This window comes from Odontomachus brunneus, unplaced genomic scaffold (genome assembly GCF_010583005.1).
Source record: "Odontomachus brunneus isolate Ranch 3 - 2012 unplaced genomic scaffold, Obru_v1 Obru_scaffold_041, whole genome shotgun sequence".
Lineage (NCBI taxonomy): Eukaryota > Metazoa > Arthropoda > Insecta > Hymenoptera > Formicidae > Odontomachus > Odontomachus brunneus.
Genome location: NW_022639491.1, coordinates 1,059,960 through 1,068,290, shown reverse-complemented (window position 1 = coordinate 1,068,290; position 8,331 = coordinate 1,059,960). Strand labels below are relative to the sequence as shown.

At 51.6% G+C, this 8,331-nt stretch overlaps 1 protein-coding gene across 6 annotated transcripts in view; it reads right to left on the bottom strand.

The window, feature by feature from the left end:
* LOC116844477 (nucleolar protein 4-like) overlaps positions 1-8,331 on the bottom strand; it is a 107,145-nt gene that overhangs the window by 58,473 nt on the left and 40,341 nt on the right. The window contains exon 1 of one of the 6 annotated variants that reach the window (XM_032816018.1): positions 582-600. The exons of the other annotated variants lie outside the window; for them this stretch is intronic. The gene's annotated coding sequence lies outside the window, so the exon portion shown is untranslated. Of the gene's footprint in view, positions 1-581; positions 601-8,331 lie in introns of those variants that run through there. 6 annotated transcript variants of the gene reach the window in all.

Here is an 8,331-nt window from a genome sequence, read left to right as displayed (position 1 = left end):
GAGGAGGTGGTGGTGGTGATGGTGGTGGTTCTGGAGCGGGCGAATTACTATGCTACGCCCTTCTAGATAATTGAGTACCTGTCCGATACTCCGTGCACGAGACTTGCGCGGATAGGTGGTAAAATTCAGCATAAAAATCCCCTCTCTCTCTCTCTCTTTCTCTCTCGCTCAAATCACGCCCTATGACCGTGCACGCCGATATTACGGGGCATTACCATAACTGCCGCTGCATTATGGCAATTTTCAATTTTGCCGCGCTCTCGATCGACCCTCCTAAATGACTTCACTGCTACCATACGGTGAGGGAAAAATCCGACGGACGCAAACACGCGCGAGCTCGTCGACGTGACGGAAGAGGCAGAGGAGGAGAAGGAGGAGAAGGAGGAGAAGGAGGAGAAGGAGGAGGAGGAGGAGGAGGAGGAGGTCATCGGAAAATCCGCGTTGCGGTGCATCGAACACGCGAGAGAGTGCACGCGAGAATAGAGAAGATGAAACGTTGACGCATTCGCGCGAGCACGAAATTATATTGTCCTAGAGAGAGCTTCGATGAACAGATCGATTATGTCTGTTATGTACGTTACCTGTACGTCAGGAACATGCTACGTTATCGTAATTGCGAATGAAGATTCTGCACGACTCACCTGAAAGAACAAAAGACATATATATTAGAGAGAGAGGGAGAGAGAAGTGATCGAATTGACCGCGACGACAATCATAAAATACTCCTCCACGTGCAATTACACGGTCCCTTTGAGCGAAGCTCCGGCAAAAAGTTCGCGCGGGGATCGACGTTTTTACGATCGATTAGATCGATTAGACAGAGTGAACGTAGAACGAGCCGCAGCGATTGGACACGGCGGTTTTATCGTGAGATCGGGCTCGCGCGGTCGCTCCTAAGTATCCGCGGTAAGAGATCGACGGGATTCCTTCACGAAAGTAACGGCGGAGAGAAGGGCGGCGGCGGCGGCGGCGGCGGCGGCGGCGGCGGCGGCGGTGGCGGCAACGGCGGCGCGAAAGGTCTCTCCTCGTCGGGTGTTCCCTCCCGGGAGGGAATGAAATTCTACGCTCTGAATACATCTTCCTCCGCGTTTTCTCGTACGAGTGTACCGCGGAATCCGAAATTCGCCGGGTATCTCCCGGGATCAGTGACGACAAACTTGCGTTAGAAAAAGGATAAAAGGAAAAGGGGAAAAAATAACGTAATCGACGCGATATATCTCGAATACCCGCAGCCCACGTAAAAAACACGACAAACAAAGACGAGAAACAAAAAATTCGCTACTCGTGCGTCTGATTGTTATCATCGCTGTCGTTCAAAATCCGAGAACCGATATCAACGGCTTTCGAGTCTCGCTTCTCTCGCGATTGACTCTTCTTCGTGGTTCTTTCCCTGTATCATTTTAATTAGCGCAGCAGTACAAACGGAGCGCAAGAGCGATCAAACGGCGAGAGTGCCGCTTTTCGCGCGCGACACTCTTATTTTTCTCGCTCTCCTTGCACCGCCGCCACCCTATGCCCCAGCTCTTCGCTCTTTACCCTTCTCCCGACCCCTGGGTTCCCTCAAAGGACCATCCGCTGGCTTCCAACTCCGACCTTATTTCCATGGTCGCCGTCGCGTCGCGTCTCGTCTCGTCTCGTTTCTGTGACGGAGGAGAGACCGAGACTCTTCCAGGAACGTTACCTCTGACATTCGCGAAACGAAATGCACGATGCGGTGCGGAGAGGCAGAGAGAAAAAGAGAGAGAGAGAGAGAACGCGCGAGTCGTGCCGACAAGCTGCCGCTGCTGCTGGCGTCGTAACGTTAAACCGATTCTCGATGGAATTGCACCGTGCGCGCGCGTCCTCGCTCTCTACCCAAGTAAGGCTTCGACGAGCGCAAAAGTTCGCCGAGAGTCATCTCGCACGAGCCCCCGCGGTGACGCGGACGCGTAGCGGCGCGCTCCGATGCATCGCGCAGCACTCGAAAATCATTTGCAAACGGCATTTTCATGCAGCCGCGTGGGCGGCGGGCTTTTGTTACCTCGGTGCAATGACCCGCGAACAATATTAATTCCCCCCCGCGTCCCACCCCCTTTTCCGTCCCCCCCACATACCCCGCTTGCCCGCCCGCGTCAGCGAAGGGGGGCGCAATATTTTACATTCTCTATTGACAAGAGCTCGCGCTGGATTTCGATGATTTTGCCTCCAACCCGCTCTCTTCCCTCTGACCCCCCGGCTCCCCTCTCACCTGCCCTCTCGTTCGTCCCTCTCAGCCTCGGCAAAAACCCCTACACGCTGACTATGCAAAGTAATACCGTCCGCGAGGAAGAGAATTCGACAAAATGAATTATGGACTTCAACATTGAATTTCTAAGAACTTCGCGCGGACGGTTTAGCGATTTTATTATTCAATCGGCTAATTAAAAAGAATGGACATATGGGATATGAGGAGAAAATAGATAAAAGAGAGAGGGCGAGGAGCACTTGAGATTTCGGGCGCTTCAATTGCGCCTTGCGCGACTGCAATTCGTAACGATCGCAAAGGCGCATCCGGCGAAATGACTTATGTACTTTAATATCGGCTCTTCTGCCGTCGTTCTCTCGCTGCCGAGAGTGCCGCTGCCGCAGGAAATAAGTACAACATCCGAGTATTATATCTCGGTGAGTGCCGGCATATCTCCCCATACCATCCGCAAACCCCTTTAATTTCAGTTCCACTTATTTAAAAGATCTTTGAAATCGATTATTGAGAACGAGCGATAATACAACTCGCAACCCTTTTCATGCCGCGCTACGAGTTACGCGTACACGCAGACACACACATACATTTACACTACATACACGTTCTCTTCCTCTCTTTCTTTCTCGTTGCGAATCGCTCGCGCGATGAATAACCATTACTTAAGTGCGAACAATGCCAGCGACCCAACCCAACGCCGCACGCAACCGAACGCGCAGTTTACACGCGCGTATGCAAATACGAACGCGGCGCAGCGAGGGAGAACGAATCCGCTCGAGGAGAGGCACACCCGGCGAAACGTCCTCGCGCACGCGATCATCTTCTCGATCCAATTAGTGCTCGTCTTCGAGCACGAGTGTGGAATTAATGACAGATTTCTGTTACTTATCGTCTCGATGTATCGCCCCGTAACTCGAGAATCATGGAGAAAATATTTCGCAAGATCAAACCGACGACGTGCCGCAGGAAGTACCTTTCGCAAAGAGATGGAGGAGGGGGCGGGGGTGTGCGCGACACCGAAACATCACTTTACACGTACTCCCTTTAATAACCTGAAAACTCCCTCGAGTCTTCGTCGCACATCTAGGCGGGGAGATCGACTGAGGTAGAAACAGAGAGAGAGAGAGAGAGAGAGAAAGAGTGAGCGGCTCTAAGAATTCAATTAACGATAATTATACGACGACCCACCCCTCGGCTCTCGTTACTTTTCCCAACGCTCTCTCCCCAACCTTCCACGGCGCCCACGTCCTCCCCCTCCCTTCCCCCTTTCATCCAAGCCGACCGTCGACTCGGTCGCAGCTGCAGGTGCATTCGCATGTGCAAAAGACGCAAACGAGTCCCTGCCAGAAAGTTTGCGCCAAGTCCCATTTGGGGTGGCTGAAACCTTTCCGCCTCCTCCGCGCCTCGCGTCGTCCCTTTTCCTGCCAGCTCCTCTTCTCCCCTCCCCTCACGGTCTTCACCCTCATTTCTTTCAGGCAACCGCGAAAAGGGGGCTTGCATTTAATGCCCGGCGAGAAGGTCCTTAAGAATTGGCCGTGGCGCCCGTGGGTGTACCGTCGACCGACTAATTGTGTGTCCGTGGAGTTTTCGGGGGTTGCGGCGAGAGACGGTGGCGGCGGGTTCCGTCGCCGCTTTTATAGCCGTGCCCGGATAAGGGCGTCGGCGGGTCCTGCCAAATCCGGCGTTAGCCCACCCAGGTCTATAGGTGTTCCGAAATCCTCTTTGCATCCGGCGTGACGCAGTGGGGAAGGGCTGCGACGCGGACTTTCGGCTCCGCCGGGAACTCCACCTCGGACGAGTATTTAACCTTCGCCTCGCGCCTCCGCCTGGCACGCTTTCAAGACGACGCGCTCGCTCGCAGAGACGCAGCGCGAAATAAAATTTGACTTTAGTCGGGCGTTTTTGTCTCTTATTTCTTTCTTCTCTTCCTTCTCAATCCGCTTCGGTGATTCCGCGGTCGCGCTTATTGCGCGACATCGCACGGAAATTGAACGGAGAATTTTATGAAATGTACGAATACACCATAGCGAATACACCATAAGTGAATAATAATGAGGATAGAACGAAGGAATATGCGAAGGAAAGAAGCGCACACACACACACACACACACGTTAATATACCCATTCGTGCAGATTATCTTCTGTCGCTTTTAGTTGAAAGGAGAAATGTAAAATTTATCTAATTTTAAGCGCGTCGCGCACGTTTCAGGGCATGACACCGTCTTGAAAGCGTTGTAACTCTTCGCGGAGCTCCGAGGACGAGAACATGCCAGATGCCGGGTACGCGAGTCGCGACCGTGTCAGACATTAGACAATCGAAAATTCGATGGGAAATTAAATCAGCACCGGTAGGACACTCGTTCTTCCCTTCAAATTTTCGCATGACGCGCACATCACGGAGACGGTTGAAGCGAATATTTGCGAGTTAATCAGGGCTACATTCTCAGAATATCGGTATTGCGTTCCAAGAAAATCGATAGGATTAATATTTTCCATTTCCAGAATACAATTATCACATTATCGTTTTTCTTTCTTCGCGCAAGATAACACATGACGTCTCTCGTGAATACGAATGCGAATAATCGCGCTTCGGCGCCAACATCTTGAGAACCGGATCGTACATGACGAGCCGTTGCCCCTTTTTTCCCACTTCCACCGCCTGCGTTTTCCTCGTTTTAGTTACGCAATTTTGGCGTGGCGGACGCGCGCGCACGTCGGTATGCAGTCGGACGTACATATGTCGGATGAACGGGCAGTTATCGCCGGTAAATTTCAACGCGCGCGATATGTAATATCAATTAAAGCGCGCAGCCATAACTATGCTGCGAGGGGGAAGCCCGTGTCGAAATACCGTTGCGAATATTTTCCAATTCTGCGCAGCTGGGAAAAAAATCACGAGAGGCGAACGCGAGGGGAGAGAGAGAGAGAGAGAGAGAGAGAGAGAAAGAGGGAGCTAGAGAGAGAGAAAGAGGGAGCTAGAGAGACAGATAGGAAGAGAGAGAAAGACAGCGAGAGGGAAAGAGAGAACGAGAGAAATGCGGCCGTTTTTATTGAGTTTGCAAAAAACATATTCGTTTTCCGCGTACTTCCGCGAACACCTTCCGTTTTTTTTTCTCCTCGTCTCCTACTCCTCCTCGCCGCCCTCTTTCTATTCTCTCTCTCTCTCTCTCTCTCTCTCTCTTTCTCTCTTTTTTGTTCGCGTCTCTTCGTCTCTGCTGGCAGTGACGTCCTATCCGCTGCCGCCATCCACGAGGAGAGAGCTCACAGTGCGCGCAGGGGAAGATAAAACAATTTGATAAATCGCTCGTGGCGCGAGGGGTTGCGTCGTCCCCTTACCCGCGTCATTGTGTGTGCCGTGGGCTATATACACGCTACACCCGTTCGGAAACTCGTCGTGGGTTAACCGTTAAAGCCGCGGCAACGTACCCGTAGATAAGTGTTAGGTATCAACTTGTTGCATTAATTACAGCCGGGAAGGCTATTAGCCATCGATTCGCGCGAGGCGACCTCGCCTCGCCGTGCAGTTAGCTCTCTTCCACGTTTCTCCGCACGGTTGCGCGCACATTGTCGCACGTGTGCGTTTATATGCGCGTCGTAAACACATATACACGTACGCGCGCGCACACACACACGTCCCGCAGATCTCCTGGACTTTACGCGTCACTCCATGTTGCGCGGCGCGATGTGCATCCTAGCGCCTGGAAGGTACATGCGAGGTCGCGGAGAGGATCTGTAGGATTCGAGGATCAATCTCGAGAACGACCAGAGGGATCTGCTCTTTCCTGCGCGCGAATGGATTGAGCAGACTTGTGTGTGTGTGTGTGTGTGTGTGTGTGGCGTTTTGCTGTATGACGAGACGAACGAAACTTTATAATTTCTATAAAAAATTATTTTGGAGGATACGAAATCGAAAATAATAAATATAAAATCGAAAAAGAAATGATATATGCACTCGTGAAATACGAGAACATGAAATCTCAAAAACTCATCGAATTATTAAGAATCATAAAAATAAGAACCTGTCGAAGAGCATGCCAAATTGTTTCACCGCAAATAGCGCATAAAATAAAAGTCCAATTCCCTGACATACTTGACACACTGTATATATTCCATGTTTCAAAAATTTAAATATTCGTATTTAAAGACCAAAGCAATAAGAACGTGCTAGATGTATGTCTGGGCCTTTACCCAACCGATCGCTCGTACAATTCCCCACCTACGTCCAGTGAGCGGCTGACAAGTCACATCGAGACGCGGCATAATGGACGCGCGCAGTGCTTTTACGATAGTTTAAAAGAGCACCGATGTCGCGCACAGTCGCGCTCGTGCGCACCGAAAAACCGCGTGTCGCGCGCCCGCTTCGAATGCACTCCGAGCAAAAGGAAGGTGTTTGCAGGAGCGGATACGTGAACCGGAAGTGGTCTGTAACACCGCGCCTCGCTGCCGGCAATTACGCGGACCCACACGGCCATCCCTATCAACTCGGCGCGCGCTCGCGAGTGTAAATTCTCGCCTATATGCGTGTATATATGCGCGTGTGTGTGCGCGCGCGCGCGGCCCCCGGCTCGATCGCGCGTGTGTGCGTGCACACACTCGCTCCGCATATGTATGTAGGTAACTCGTATACTCGATGCGTATGCGTGTGCCACAACGCACCGGCCGGATGAAAAGAAAGAAAAAGAGAGGAATGTTCGCGCTGCTGTCTCTTTCTCTCTCTCTCTCTCTCTCTCTTTCGCTTTCCCTCTCTCTCTATCTCTCTTTCTCTCGGCCCCTCTCCGTTACGACGGCGGTCGGCTCACCTTGATAATGCGAGATATCACGCGAGTACACGAGCAGACGCGTGCACGCGTTTTGTACGTGTACGTGTGACGGTAAGAGGAAGAAGGAGGGCAGGAGGGAGGGAGGGAAGGGAGGCCAGTAGGTATCCGTAACCAGACGCTCGCCGTTTGCTCCCATCCGCGCGCGCTGCGAAATTAATTATCCAGCGCGTTGCGTATCGGGCCGCCTTTATTTCCGACCCTACGACCTACGCGTCACGTCTTCCTTCTTCTATTTTCTTTCCTTCTCTCTCTCTCTCTCTCTCTCTCTCTCTCTCTCTCTCTCTCTCTCTCTTTCGTTTACCTCAAAGAAGTGTGCCGTGTCGAGGAAATGTCACAACGTACTGTTTAGTTTCGAAGTAACGGAGGGACCGTGTCTGCGTCCATATTCATTTCTCTTTTTCACCGGGCGGACAGGTGATCCATACTTAAACCGCAAGACGCGCGCGCTCGTTTGAAAATACTTTAGCCCTTTATTTGGCAGACTTAAGCGAATTTAAAGAAAAGCACTTTTTGAGTGTATAAGCGAAGGAAATAATTTCTCCTGAATGCAGATATGTTGTTTGCAAAATATCAATTTAAAAATATAATTTCAATGTGATTCTGATCATTTAGTGGTAATAATCGAAACTATATGTGAGACATGTTGCTCCAGACAGAGCAACAGTGCTAAATAAATGCCTCCTGCATCTGTCGTTCTTGTGCAAGTAGCGCATGAGAAATCGATGTTGCTTGCAAGCAACATCAGCAAGTAATGGGTTAAATACTAAGTCGATCGTGCCAAGACGACAGCTCATGAGCGAGAGCAAATGCTCGCGGATATTATCGAGCATGCCGGAATACGAAGGCGATAGACCGATCAACCTGCTTCGCTCCTCCGAGCAGGAAGCGCGGAGAAACACCTGCAGTTTGGTGAAAAACACGGAAAAAAAGGGGGGAGGCGGGAAAGCGGAAAACGCGAGACGATCGCGCTGTCATCGTTAGCGCGATCGCAAAGTCAGTTTCGTGTAGTCGCGCGTCGCCGTCGACGCCGGTGACGTTATTGGCGTCGCCACTAGCGCACGCCGCGGCTATCGTGTTACGCGGATAAATTCGAAAAGGTCGATATTTTGAAATGCCATCGCCAGGGGTTGACCGGGGGCTATTTTGAGTGTGCCGTACGTAGCCACGTAGAGCCCGAACACACCACCCGTCAATAATCCGCTGAATAAACTATCGTCCACCCGCCCACACGAGCCACCCACCCGTCCACCACAACTCCACTCAAGCGCCACGTACAGCCGAGGCATATATCAC